This window comes from Leptonychotes weddellii, chromosome 5 (genome assembly GCF_054177405.1).
Source record: "Leptonychotes weddellii isolate Sample4059 chromosome 5, ASM5417740v2, whole genome shotgun sequence".
NCBI lineage: Eukaryota > Metazoa > Chordata > Mammalia > Carnivora > Phocidae > Leptonychotes > Leptonychotes weddellii.
The window spans coordinates 14,624,328-14,639,638 of record NC_138373.1 but is presented as its reverse complement, the minus strand read 5'-3'; positions in this window follow the sequence as shown (position 1 = coordinate 14,639,638).

Sequence of the window (15,311 nt, the reverse complement as noted above, 5' to 3'; positions counted from 1 at the left end):
GGCGCCCCTAACATTATATAGTTTCTAAAGATTATCAGGGAATAAAACAAAGATCACCAGAAGTTTGAAATAGCTTTTTTAGCTGAATGTGTTTGACAGAAGAAGAAAATCACTGCGGGGGTTGCTGAGTGGGAGAGGTCAAGAGTTTTGAGCTTTAGGAAGGGGTTTTCACGGTAATATGCTAACTAAGAAGGTAAAGTGAACACTTTGGATAGAATGGAATGAATCCATAGGTCTGACCCAGTTGGTTAAAACAAGGCCCATTGTTCATTGGTCAGGAAGGAGTCTTCAGTTTGGTCCCCTAAGGGTCTGGCATCTGGAAGTCACTCAAAGTCCACACCTGTTCATTAGCCTTAGTTGGTTGGAACCAGTTGTGATGAAATACAATATTCAGTTTTGCTATCTCTTAGACAAGTATTGCTCTAAATGGAAATCTTCCCTTTCAAGAGTTACAACTTGGAGCCCCTGGCGGACTCAGTCAGTAGAGCGTGTGACTCTTGATCTCGGGTCATGAGTTCAAGTCCCACATGGGGATAGAGTTTACTTAAAAAAAAAAAAGAGAGATCCACCCTAAGTATGTTTTCTGCCTATTTCAATATACTATTTGAGATTGCTAGTGTGAGACCCGACCGAAACAAAAAAGAAAGGGGAAGATGGTGATAGCTATTCCTTTCCTTATTTCCTGCTAATCAGACCCCAGTTTTGTTCAGCCACTGGGTGGGCAGCAATTTGTTCATGGATATAGGTTCCCTACCCTCTGTCCAGGAATACATGATGTTGTTTCTGAGCCTCTTTGGGTTAACACTGCTCCTCTATCAGAAATTGGTCAAATTCTGACCCATGGAAAGTCTGGTGGGGCTTCTGAGAAAGAAAAATCTTTTCAAGGAGAAAGGATCATTTTCACAGGGCAGGATTGTACTTCCTGGCCCCCTGCCTTGCGGTTGAGGAGAGCCACGTGACTAGTCCTGGCCAGTGCATTGTGAATGGAAATGAATGTACAACTACTGGACCAAAGCTTTAATTCTGAGACCTCTGGCACTTGCTTCCCCCCACCTCACTCCAATAACCAGCAACGTTCTAGTTTGGCCCCATTCTGAGGATGATGCAGAGCAGAGCTCTTAGTGGACATGAAGCATAAGCAAGAAGTAAACTCATGTGTGTTAAACTACTGAGATTTTGGGGTCGTTTATTACTATAGCATAATAATCTAGCTCAGCAGTTCTCAAAGTGAGGTCCAGGGACCTCTCTGGGTTCCCAAGCCCTTCTAGAGGGGCTGTAAGATCAAAACTATTTTCATAATAATACAAAGAGGTCATTTGCCTTTTTCACTCTCTGGAGTTTTCCAGAGACTACATAACCTGTAATGATAATTAAAAATTTATCAATTTCTAATATGGTAACTATAGATAGCCGTAACCTACCTAAAGAAAAGCTTTTGGGGTTACTTTCTTCTTTCTTCTTTCCCTACTTTCTTTTCATACATACATACATCTCCCCAAAATATTTGTTTTATGACGTGTCTTACCACACGAAAGTATATCTTTAAATTACTCTGTGCTATCTAGAGCTTTGTATTTTATCCATAGGAGAGCATCTTTGCCCATCCCACTTCGGGCTTCTGAAGTAATAACATAATTTATAAACAGAGTAGCTGGCCAGCACATCTGCTGAAGCACGTGCAGGGGTCCCTGTAGCCTGTGCATCCTGAAACAGCCTCTGTAGTGCACAGGTCCTAGTGGTGCTCCCAGGGGGCCTGTCCAACACTTCCGGCCATAAGGTCCCCAGCATGCCAACTGGAATCCATGCCGTTGGAACCTAATTTCTCTTTTTTAAATTAACGATTTTGTTTATTTATTTGAGAGAGCGAGAGAGAGAAAGCATGAGCAGGGGGAGGGGCAGAGGCAGAGGGAGAAGCAGACTCCCCGCTGAGCAGGAAGCTCGTGGTGGGGCTGGATCCCAGGACCCCAGGATCATGACCTGAGCCGAAGGTAGACGCTTGATCGACTGAGCCACCCAGGCGCCCCTGAACCTAATTTTATATTATTTGATTTATAAAATCATAGGCTCTCTCTGTTACAGGAAGTTTCCTTGTTGTTCCTTTCCCTACGTTAAGGGGGAAAAGCTTACATCCTTGTGTTTTATTTTTCCATCTCTATGTCCCTCTTCCTCTGTTGAATATCAAAACATGTTTTGTCTTCAGACCTGTGCCCATTTGCCCTCTGTGTTCCTCCAGTACAGAGATTAAATATTAAAGGTTTTATTACTCAGACAGTTTAGAAGGTAAAGTAAGGGGCACCTAGGTGGCTCAGTTGGTCAAGCGTCTGACTCTTGGTTTTGGCTCAGTTCATAATCTCGGGGTTGTGGGATCAAGTCCCATCTTGGGCTCTGTGCTCAGCGCAGTCTGCTTGAGATTCTCTCTCCTTCTGGTCCTCACTCTCTCTCAAATAAAATAAATAAATAAAATCTTAAAAAAAAAGGGAGGGCGCCTGGGTGGCTCAGTCGTTAAGCGTCTGCCTTCGGCTCAGGTCATGATCCCAGGGTCCTGGGATCGAGCCCCGCATCTGGCTCCTTGCTCCGCAGGAAGCCTGCTTCTCCCTCTCCCACTCCCCCTGCTTGCGTTCCCTCTCTCACTGTGTCTCTCTCTGTCAAAAAATAAATAAAATCTTAAAAAAAAAAAAGGTAAAGTAAAAGTCTGAATTATTGAGGAATTACTAGGTAAAGCAGGTCCTGTACATCTATTTCCTTTTGGTAATAATTAAATAGCTTAGACCAAAGCTGGAACAAAGGTATCTTTGGGGCGCTTGGCTGGTTCAGATGGTAGAGCATGTGACTCTTGATCTCTGGGTTGTGAGTTTGAGCCCCACGTTGGGTGTAGGTATCCTAGATCGTCCTGAGGTTTTCCTGATAAATTCCAATTACTCTCCGGTACTTGGGTATAGTCAAATGTTTATTACATTCCTTAGGTAACACCACTGATTAACAGTTCTGGAAACTAATTCAAGATTATTCAGGAAGACTCTCACCCAGGGAGTTTACTTGAACCATTTCAATGCAAATACTACATGACTTGGACCATAGGAGGAGGCTCTGAAATATGAAAACTCTGGTGAATTACAAACCTGTAACTCCCCTACATTTGGGTGCATTTTGATATGATTATCAGCAAATTTCTACACTATTTTGGTACTGGTCCAGAGGGTTTTGCCTATTGTCACAGAAAAGTAGCAAATAATAATTACATTGAGCAGGGTTATGTTATTTTTCTCTGTGGACTAAAATAAACCTTGCCTGTGTCTCCAATTTTACACTCAATGGTGGTTAGGTTTTCGGGATAATGTCTTTTTTCTCCTACCACAGAGAAGAAACACATCTTCCGCTAAAAATCACTAAGGCCAAATTTACCCATAAAAATGTCTTCTTATTTCAGAAAGGACCATCAGGTAAGAAAATGTCTGAAATGAGAAGCAAAATTTCCAGTTTATTATGCCATGTTTATCAGACTTATTTTTTCAGACAAAATTTTCCTAAGTTATCTCATATGAAGCTTTCACTAAAGAAAGGAGTTGCTAAATTCTCTGGTTTCTAATCAGCTAAAAGGTCTTAGGACAAAATTCTTTTTTATTTTTTTAATTTGCAAATCATCATCATTTTTTAAATTTTTTTCCAAAATTCTTAAAAACAACAACACCACCACCATTGGAAAAACAACTGTTTAGTGGGAAACAGAAAAAGCCGTTGTGGAAATCATCAGGACGTCCTTCTAGGCATGTGCGTGTATCTGTCTGTGCCTTTTTGGTGTGTGTAGCCTTTTCAGGCTCATCTTGGTGGCCCACCTGATTTCAAAGACTTAGTAGGGAAAAAAAAATAATGTAAACTATCTCACTGATTTGTTTTCTTTTTTTTTTTTAAAAGATTTTTTATTTATTTGAGAAAGAGAGAGGGCACAAGGAGGGGGAGAGGCAGAGGTAGAAGGAGAAGCAGACTCCCCAGTGAGCAGGGAGCCCAATGTGGGGCTCGATCCCAGGACCCTGGGATCATAACCTGAGCCAAAGGCAGACGCTTAACTGACTGAGCCACCCAGGTGCCCTGATTTTACTTTTTAAAATGTCACTCCTAGGGGTGCGTGGGATCAAGTCCCTGAGTCAGGCTCTGCACTCAGCGCAGAGTCTGCCTGTCTCTCTTCCTCTGCCCCCCCTGCACCCCTGTTCCCGATCTCACATGCTCTCTAAATAAATAAATAAATAAATAAATAAATAAAATCTTCAAAACAAAATAAATAAAATGTCACTCCTAGGAAATTTAAAGTACATAGGTGGATCATACTGCTCTAGATAGTCCCCTTGAGACAGCCGTCCAAAAAAAGGTTTCCATATTTGTAGTTTTCCTTTTAGTTGCCCCACAGAGAAAGTCAGAACTCTTCTCAATAGTTTTACTTGTATCTTCCTGTCAAAATAAGCAAATGAATCTGAAATACATATATTTTTGGCATGTGAGGGTTCAAATCTTTGCATGAACAAGTCAAGCATAAACAAGTTTTGTCAGATTCTTTTGCATATTTGTCAGGAAGCCCCTATACCGCTGCTCTTTCTTGGCCCTTCTTCCTTCTCCTTTGTCTTTAGAGCTGGAAACTCTAGGGTCCTGGGTCCTTGAGAAAGGCAATGATACCAGAGCCTTTTATGTTACATTTTTCATGAACCAGGTACCAGAATTCTGGGATGCCCAATTTGTTCCCCCGGGACATCTAACCCATTTGGAAGTGATTGTGGCACAATGATGGGACAATTTCCCACTGTCCCCAGACTCCTCACCCGGTGCCTGTTCAGTTTCCTGGCCCTGCCTCCTGGGAGGCCTTGCCCTTCCTGCTCAGACCCAGTGACCTGTGCGGCCCTTTACCAGCTAGTGCAAGCAGCTTTTCTCTTAGGGCAGCCCAATTATCTGCCCAGTATTTACTTTCCCAGTTCTCTTTACTGTGACAACCTCTCCTAGAGACACCCCTGAGTGGGGTGGGGTGTGGGGCCCATAGGTGCACTTCCTATCCTGCCCAAGGAAATAATAAAGCAGTTATTTCCTTCTTGAAGCCATGTATCTTGAAGGATGGGTGACAGAGAAAAGGACATTTATTCATACCTACTATGTTCCAAGCCAAGTACAGATGATTTGCAAATGGAAATATCACTTGGTATTTACAATTGATCTACGAGGTCACTTTCTTCTATTCCTGTTTTGAGTGATATGAAGTAGCAGAGTCTTTTCATGCCTCGAGGCCTCTGCTTAGGATGGTGTGGGTTTTGTCCTACAGAATAGCTAATTGAGGGGCGCCTGGGTGGCTCAGTTGTTAAGAGTCTGCCTTCAGCTCAGGTCATGATCCCAGGGTCCTGGGATTGAGCCCCGCATCAGACTCCCTGCTCCGTGGGAAGCCTGCTTCTCCCTCTCCCACTCCCCCTGCTCGTGTTCCTGCTCTCGCTATCTCTCTCTCTCTGTCAAATAAATAAATAAAATCTTAAAAAAAAAAAAAAGAATAGCTAATTGGGACTGAGTGAAATTCAGCTCTTGGGGCACCTGGCTGGCTCAGTCGGTAGAGCATGCAACTTGTGATCTTGGAGTTGTGAGTTCGAACCCCAGGTTGGGAGTAGAGGTTACTTACAAAAAGGAGAAGAAAATTAAAAAAAAAAAAAAATGAAGAAGGAAAGAAGTTCCGCTGCTGCTCCTTTCCCCAAACCTTGAGCCCTGCATTGGCTGCATTGGCCTGGAGGAAGGGGTGCCTTTCTCTACTTAACACTGCAGGCTGGAAATGGCCCAGGTCTGGCCTAATGCCAGAACACCATCCCTCCACACTGTTCCTCAGGCTCAGTAAACACTCCTGAGAAGAGGGACATTTTCAGCTCTCCCTTCTGAGCCTTGTAGACAGGGACCCAGCCAAAGTGCAAGGCTGGAACAAGAACTCAAGTCAAGCTGTCTCCTCCCTCCTTCTGTTCTTGCTGCTCTTGGGCTGACAAATCCTTTTTCAGCTGGTAAACTCCCAGGTGAAATGTCATCACCTCAGGGAAGGCTGACCCATCACATTCTACTCACTGCAAAACCAATCACCCCTCCCACCTGGTGGTCCCACCCTGTAAAATTCTTTTTCCACCTTTGCTGTACTGTTCTGTAAGAGTCAATTTCTTTTTTGAATTGGTCAATATACATTCATAGTAAGAAATTAAAATATAAAAGAGGATCCAGGGAAAAGTGAGTTTCCTTCATGCACTTGACCCCAAGTTTCTCCGATTCTTTCCCCAGAAATAAACAGTCACTAGTTTTTCTTTTCTTCCAGATATTTTATGCTTAAACACACACACACACACACACACACACACATATATATTTTTACACATATATATTTATATCAGTTATTCACTCCCCCCATTTAAAACCCAAATAATAGCATAGTACATACATTGTTCAGCACCTTGCTCCCCCCCTCTCCTTAATAATAGAGTTTGGATATTCTTTGTATCTGTACATTTAAATCCACTTCATTTTTTTAACCTCATGGGGTAGCTGTATCATGGTGCTTCTCATTCTGAGGAGATTGCTTTCTGTTCCCCTCCTCCTTCCCCCAGGGACATTTGGCAATGCCTGGAGACAATTTTGGTTATAACAACTGGAAGTTGTTACTAACATTTAATGGGTAGAGGCCAGGTATGCTGCTAAATACCCTTCAATATGCAGAGCATTCCCCCCACAACAAGGCCCAAGATGCCAATGGCGCTGAGATTGAGAAACCTTGCTGTTTGACCAGCATTCCCTATGGATAGGCACTTAGGTGGCTTCTAATATTTTTTTTTTTTTAAAGATTTTATTTATTTATTTGAGAGAGAGAGAATGAGAGACAGAGAGCATGAGAGGGAGGAGGGTCAGAGGGAGAAGCAGACTCCCCGCCGAGCAGGGAGCCCGATGCGGGACTCGATCCCGGGACTCCAGGATCATGACCTGAGCCGAAGGCAGTGGCTTAACCGACTGAGCCACCCAGGCGCCCTGGCTTCTAATATTTTTATATATAGACCTCGCTGCAATGACAGTGGTATAAATTGGAGTTCTTAGTTGCAGATGGTATAATCCACTTTACTTTCGGCAGAGATTATGATAGGTGGTTACCAAATTTCTGATAGGGTCAAAGTCAAGCTTGAGTGCTTTCCAGCCGGGAACACATACCAGGCCAAAGGTCCAAAGACACCATAGAACTTTTCAAATAGAAATAAATTCCAGTGCTCTGCCTCATGCCAGTGACATAAATTATACTAGGGATGTTATAACCTACATAAGAGCTACCTGTGAAGGGACAAAGGCTTGAGCTACTATGCTGGCCAAAATATCTGAACTTTCCACACATGGTTGCTATCTCCAATCATGTGTGATGCATCTGCTTGACAAAATTGGACTGGAGATGATTTTTTTTTTTTAAGATTTTATTTATTTATTTGAGAGAGAGAGCAGAGCGGAGCAGAGGGGAAGGGGTGGAGGGAGAGGGAGAAGCAGGCTCCTGGCTGAGCAAGGACCCCGATGAGGGGCTCAATCCCAGGACCCTAGGATCATGACCTGAGCTGAAGGCAGATGCTTAACGACTGAGCTACCCAGGCACCCTGGAGATGATTTTTTTTAAAGATTTTATTTCTATATTTGAGAGAGCAGAGGGAGAGGGAGAAACAGGCTCCCTGCTAAGCAGGAGCCTGATGTAGGTAGGGCTACATCCCAGGACTCCGGGATCATGACCTGAGCTGAAGGCAGACGCTTAACCAACTGAGCCACCCAAGTGCCACTGGAGATGATTTTTTTTTTTAAGATTTATTTATTTTAGGGCGCCTGGGTGGCTCAGTCGTTAAGCGTCTGCCTTCGGCTCAGGTCATGATCCCAGGGTCCTGGGATCGAGTCCCACATCGGGCTCCCAGCTCGGCAGGAAGCCCTCTTCTCCCTCTCCCACTCCCCCTGCTTGTGTTCCTGCTCTCGCTATCAATCTGTCAAATAAATAAATAAAATCTTTAAAAAAAAAAAAGATTTATTTATTTTAGAGAGAGAAAGAGAGAGAGAACAAGTGGGAGGGACAGAGGAAGAGGGAGAGAGAAACCTAAGGAGACTCCACATTGAGTGCAGAGCCCGATGTGGGGCTCGATGTGGGGCTCGACGTGGGGCTCAATCTCACGACCCTGAGATCTCGACCTGAGCCAAAAGGGAGTCAGATGCTTAACCAACTGCACCACCCAGGCACCCCGGACTGGGGATGATTAAGAGACAGGCATGGAACTTGGGAGTGTCATGGCTGGACATACACATCAGGGAGTTGAAGGCATGTTGTGGATATGATTGCCTGGACCCATTTTTTTTTAATTTTAATTTTTTAAAGATTTTATTTATTTGAGAGAGAGAGCGAGTGAGAAAGGGAGAGAGCACAAGCAGGGGGGAGGAGCAAAGGGAGAGGGAGAAGCAAAGTCCAGGCTGAACAGGGAGCCCGACCTGGGGCTCCATCTCAGGAACCCCGGATCATGACCTGAGCCAAAGGCAGACACTTAATGGACTGAGCCACCTAGGTGCCCCTAGAGCCAGTTTCTAACCTGAAGTCCCCACTAGGGGGTCTGAGAGTATCATCCAGGGGGTGAGAGATTCAGACAGGAAAATATTACATTTTTATTTTTACTAACTGCCAATTGACATTTAGCATTTTCTCAATATGATGTCTGAAATATTAGGGAGTAAGGGAGACTACGATTAGCTGCAGGCACATGCCCCAGTGGCTTCCTGCTCCAGCTGACCCTTGCCCTAATGGAAAGTGGGCCTGGGGATGGCCAGAGCCTCCAATTTTCAAGAAAAGCGAGAAGTTTGGATTTTTGCTTTACTTTTAGTGTTGGCAAGTAGTTAAAAAAATTAAAAACAACATGTAGCCTACACAAAACCTGTCTGCAGGCTGCATTTCACACCATTTCTCACCTTGGGTCTCCAGGTGAGCAGAGGAAGAGAATACAGGGGAAGGAGACAGATGCATAGTGGGAAAGGTGGGAGGGGAGGGAGCAGGGATGTCAAGTAAGGAGACTTTAAGGAGGCGTGAGAGATCTCCATGTTATATGACTTCCCAGAGAAGTCATAATTTCAGACTGTTAACTCCCTGCCACTCTGCTCCATAGGTGCTCTCTCCCACCCATGCCTCTGCCCTTGCTTCTCCCTGTTACACCCTTTCTTCTCTCTGCTTGGTGAACTCCTTCTTATCCTGTAAGGCCTGGCTTCAATGTTACTACCCCTCCTTCCCCTTCTGTGGTTGTCCACCTGGTGGATGACTTGCTGTCCCAGCAGAGTTTCCAGAGTTCTTGATTCCTTGTTATAGCACCACATTTGATTCAAGTACACTCTGGGATCTGTGGGTCTTACCCACATCTCACCGGCTGGCTATAAGGTCCTGGGGTTCAGGGACTGGATCTTTTTCATCGTCCTCTCTCCAGGTCTGCCCAGGCTTGGTACATATTATGCAGTGCTTGAGCCATGTTTGCTGAAGCATAGAAGTTAAAGAGCAGGAACTGTGAGCCAGGTGGGAACCTGGCTCTGCTACCTTCCGTATAGCTCTGGGCATAGCTTTGGACCCTTCTGTGTCTATTTGCTCATCTGTAAAATGTAATCCTCACATCAACCTTTTATTGTGAAAAGTAAGATTAAATTATACTCAAAGCATTCAGAACAGTGTTTGATACTTAGTAAGCCTTATCATAGTATTACACTATTATAAATATGTTATATGTATAAAATATACATAAAATTATCATTATTAAATATTAGTTACATCATTAAATTGCTTGTTTTGTACACTAATGTATCTTCAGTGCCCAGAACAGGGTCTGGAACACTGTAGGTGCTTAGTAAATATTTGCTGAATGAATGAATTAATGAGTCATGGACTTCCCTTTGTCTTACTCCAGAGTCACACTGTCCTTCCAATGGGGTACTTGACAAAGTGTTCAAGAACCAATAGGGCCTAAATCAGGAATTTTAGTAGAAGTTTGCGGGCAGGCCTAGGGCATAGTCCTCAATTGTTTTTCTAGGAAAAAGTGTCAAACCTACAAAGGAACTTCTGGAACCCAGGTCAAAGGTAATTTGAGAAGGAAAATCTGCATGGCAGGTGTAGCAAGAATAACTTCATTTGTCTTATTTAATACTTTAAAATTTCCTTCTCTAGGTCAGGCTGATTAGAATGCAAGTTGCAAGTTAAATTTGAATTTCACTTTTTGTCCTTGTTCTCACAGGGAGTGAACAGGCTTCAGGACACTGCGAAGCGTTCATGTAACCAACAAAAACAGTGTTTTGCAGCCACACAGACCTGGACTGGAATCAGCCACTCTATAATCTGGATTGCACTTGGCCTTAGTCTCATGTTTCTTGTCTATAAAATGGAGATACCTCTATTTTCTTCACAAGATGGTGATGGGAAAGCAATCAATTATCCTTTTTTTTTTTTTAAAGATTTTATTCATTTATTTGAGAGAGAGAGAGCACATGAGCAGGCACACAAACAGGGGAGAGGGGCAGAGGGAGAGGGAACCTCAAGCAGACTCTGGCTGAGTGAGGAGAAAATGCCGGGCTCTATCTCACCACCCTGAGATCACCACCTGAGTGGAAACCAAGAATGCAATGCTTAACCACTGAGCCACCCAGGTGCCCCTAAAGATTTTATTTTTGAGTACTCTCTACACCCAACATGGGGCTGGAACTCATAACCCCAAGATCAAGTCACACGCTCCACTGACTGAGCCAGCCAGGCTCCCCTGATTGTACATTTTGAAACCACTTAAACTCTCTATAAATATCCGTCATTACTGGATCTCTACACTGGTTCTTTGGTAGGGCTTTAGGAAAATAAAAAGCTCCTTATCAGTAAAAGGAGTAAGGAGACCCCTAATCTAATCTCAACCCTCTCTGAGGTCCAGAGAGCCTGGATTTTCCAGGCCCAGCGCTAGTCAAAAGCAAAGCCGAGAGGGCTTGGTGGGCGATCAGTGCTGGACCAGATGAGGACCCAGGGGTCCGGGCTAAACTCCAGGTTTTCTTTTAGGTCAACCCTCACAATCCACAAATCCTGGTAGGGACTAAGGAAACGCAACCCCGAAAGCCGACGAAGTGGAAACCGAGACGCGGGGTTTGTGCTGTCGGGGGAGGAAAGTTTGAGCCAGAGAGGGAGGTTGGAGCCGGAGGGACCAAGCGTCTGGTGCAGAGGAAGGGCAGTGGGGTGCAGGGGCTTGCCATCCTGAGTGAAAGTGGGGCCCAGTGAAAGGGGCCAGTCAGAAGAATTTCGGTTCCCGCCCTGCGACTCCCGGCTTTGACTACAGTTTCGTCCGCAGACGCCCTGGGCCCCTCGCTCCGCCCCCGGAGGGTAATCAGACTGTACCATACCTTTATAGCGGTGGAGGTGAATCGTGGGCTAGTCCTGCAGGGCGAGTCAGAGTGCTTTGCCAAAAAAAATAGGATTACACATGTTACTTAGAAGGTTATTAGTTAATATGCTTCCCCTCTGTCTGTTAGGATCCTCTATAATCCCTGAAGAGTTGTAGGAGTCCGGCCATGCTCCCCCCCTTTCCTTTCCACATTTGGTGCATTCCTCCGCGGTGCGTAGGCGGGGAGGCGTACATAAACCTCGACGCAGGAGGCGGGGCTGCTCAGTCCTCGAGGCGTCGGTGCTCCGTGGTGTTGGGATCTTGTTGCTTGTCGGCCTGTGCGCGCGTGCGCGGACATGGCCTCAAACGGTATGTAAGGGCGCGAGGCGGCGGTGGCGTGGCGGCCTAGGGCTTCGTTCCCTCCCAGCTGGGTTTTTGTTTTTCGGTGGGAGCTGGGCGGCGATCGCGTGTAGGGTCTTCTCTCACCACGGTGGCGGGAAGCAGCGAGAGGGGTGGAAGGGGGGAGGCGCATGTCGCCATTTTGTTTCGCTCCTCTGGCGCCTTTCGCCGGGTAGGGGGATCTTGCCTTCGCAGCCCCTTTACTTGAGATGAGATTTAAGAGGGACGCTTCTTGGTGATTTGAAACGTGAGACACAGATGGAAATGCTCGATCCCGAAGGCTTTTTTCCCCTCGTTCCCGGCCGCGAGCTAGGGCCCGCTTTGTCGCAGTGCTGCATCCGGGCACTCGGTGCGCGCACGCGCTCTGCTGGCCCCTCCCCCCTTTCTCGCGGCGCGAACCCCCTCCCGCCTCGTGTTAGCCCTGTTTTTTTGTCGCGATACCCTCCGCTGGAGACTCCGCTGCGCGCGTCCGGTGTGGGCCTCGCCCCCGGGGTCCCTCGGGAAGGGGCGGGACCGCCTGGTTCCCGCCTTGGTTGCCACGCGGCCGGGGGCGGAGGCTCGGGATCGGGGCCGTGCGCCCGCTTAACGGTTTGGGGGAGGCCCTAAGGGGTCGTCTAACGGACTTGGGACCGGGCCCGAGGGTTTTCCCGCCTAAATTTCCGCTTTCTGAGGTGGGAACCGAAAGGAACGGCCACCCGAGGCCACACCCTCTCCCGGTCCTTTGCCCTTTTCCTGCGGGGGAAGCGCCTCGTTTCCTGTACTGAGGAGATGAGTTGATCTGACTGGTGCGCCTTCAGTGGGGCGATTTAAAAGCGCTTTCGCTACCTTTGCTTTGCCAAGACTCCCCACAGCCCCGGGGAAGGCAAGGTAGATGAGAAAACGGAATCATTTGGAGCCACGGGGCTCGGGACTTGAGTACCAGTTGACTGGCCTCCCAAGGCGAACTCTCTGATGATCCCTGTCATTTGGGTTCAGAGAGTTCTCTTGGTTACCTGGCTTTGCACTAAAAGCCCATTTTGCCATTCTCCAAGATGGGGCAAAGGGTGAAGAATGCCCTCATTTGAGACGCATCTGTTCTTCGGGCCTCGGTTGAGAGAGTGGAGGCCACATCCCCATCATTGCTGCCTCCGGCTTGCATTAAAATGTCCCACTTAAGTAAGTTTGTGACTTTAGCTTGACTGTTGGTGATACCTTCCTACAGAGTGGGTAAATGTGTAGATTTGTGCAGTTGCTGACATCATTGAATTTGCAGAAAATGTAGTTTTCCACCAAGATTCCAGTGTTTTTTTCCAGTAGTAAAACTTAATCGGGTGTCTGTAAAAGTTCGGTTTTTATTTCATTGTAAGAAAACTTGATTATGATTTGCCAGCCTGTTCTTCCTGAACCGAAGGCAGTCGCTTAACCAACTGAGCCACCCAGGCGCCCGCTTGTCCTTCCTTTCACAAGGGAATTTCTGCCTTTGTTGCAACATAGTTGATATTATCTGGAGGCCCCAGGGCTTGAGTTAAGAAATTTAATTCTATTCTACTCTCAGGGATGGCTGAAGGTAATGTAATTGTATTTTTTTTTGCAGACTACACCCAACAAGCAACCCAAAGGTAAGTTGTCATTTCAGGGCTTCCAGTTTGTAGAGTGGCAAGGGGTGGCTAAGGTATCTTTTCCTGATTGCACGGTTTTTTTTCCAGCTATGGGGCCTACCCCACCCAGCCTGGGCAGGGCTATTCCCAGCAGAGCAATCAGCCCTATGGACAGCAGAGTTACAGTGGTTACGGCCAGTCAGCAGACACTTCAGGCTATGGCCAGAGCAGCTATGGTTCTTCTTACGGACAGACCCAGAACAGTGAGTCTCTTTTATTGGGTTACCCCGCCTCTTCCTGCTCTTTTTGAATGTAGCTTTTCTTAATCTTAAGCAGTGCTGAAACGTTGAAGCTTTCTTTTCCTTTAATTAGTTTGTAATCTTTAAAACTTTGTGGAGTCTGAATCTTTTCAAACAAATACTTAATTGGCTTGTAATTCTGGTTCTTTTTATTTTTGACTTTTTATCTTTCTGTTCTCGCTCTCCTTTTCTCCATTTCCCCTCAGCATGACAATGAAATGTGGGGGAAGAGTATTTCCTAAAGGGCGAGTTTTAGGCTTCTCATAGAGGGAGGGGATGATTTGCTTTAAGATGTTTGTGTATATCATGATGATACACAAGGGGTGGAATTTGCCCTGAGATCCTGATATGTAAATAATGTGGGTTGTCCTATTTGTACTACACACCCATGAGCAGGTTAAAATGCTGTTAATGAGTAAGACTCTCTTGGGTTATGAGTTATGATTAGTAGTGGTCCTGGAGACTGGCTTTGGGATAGGTGGGATGAGATTGGCACTCCGAAGTTGGTACAAGTTAGAGTATTAGCCTTAGGCTGGAAGGGGAAGGGCATCTTTGACCAAGATTTAAAAGATTTCCAAGCAGCTTTGATTTTTCAAGTATGGGTAGCATTGGGTAGTACATAATGTTTTCAACCTGTTCTCTGCCTTTTTTTCTTCATAGTCTTTGTGATTTCTTTCCTTTTCCTTCTAGCAGGCTATGGCACTCAGTCAGGTCCCCAGGGATATGGCTCAACCGGTGGCTATGGCGGTAGCCAGAGTTCTCAGTCATCTTATGGGCAACAGTCCTCTTATCCTGGCTATGGCCAGCAGCCAGCTCCTAGCAGCACCTCGGGAAGGTAAGGAGTTTGGGGGGGGAGGCCTGGAATATGATTAGGGCTGAATTGATGAGGAATGATGTGATCAGCAACAGGGGTAATTAGGAGTAATGGTGGGGGAGGGGGCAGGAGTCTGAAATGGGGGTTGGGTACAGAGAATGGGATGTGCCAAACACGAAGTTTTAGACTTGCTGGCATTATGATTCTGTTTTTTTTTTTTTTTTTTTCCTTTTTCCTTAGTTATGGTAGTGCTTCTCAGAGCAGCGGCTACGGGCAGCCCCAGAGTGGGGGCTATGGCCAGCAGTCGACCTATAGTGGACAGCAGCAAGGCTATGGACAGCAGCAAAGCTCCTATAATCCCCCTCAAGGCTATGGACAGCAGAACCAGTACAACAGTAGCAGTGGAGGTGGTGGCGGAGGGGGTGGTGGAGGTGAGGGGTCTTCAGCTGTGTCTCACCCCTGTTTTCTGTAGAGGTTTATATACACTGCTTGGCCCCTTGCCCTAAAAGCTTCTTAAAAATTTTGCTTTCTTGTTTCTTAGCTGTCTTTATTTTCATTGTCTTTTCTCTTTTGGCACTGTTTAATGCCGTGTGCGTTTTTTCTTTAAAGAATCCTTTCTCTCCTGACAGGTAACTATGGCCAAGATCAGTCCTCCATGAGTGGTGGTGGCGGCGGTTATGGCAATCAGGACCAGAGTGGTGGAGGCGGTGGCTACGGGGGAGGCCAGCAGGACCGTGGGGGCCGCGGCCGGGGCGGTGGCGGTGGTTACAACCGCAGCAGCGGTGGCTATGAACCCAGAGGTCGTGGAGGTGGCCGTGGAGGCAGAGGCGGCATGGGG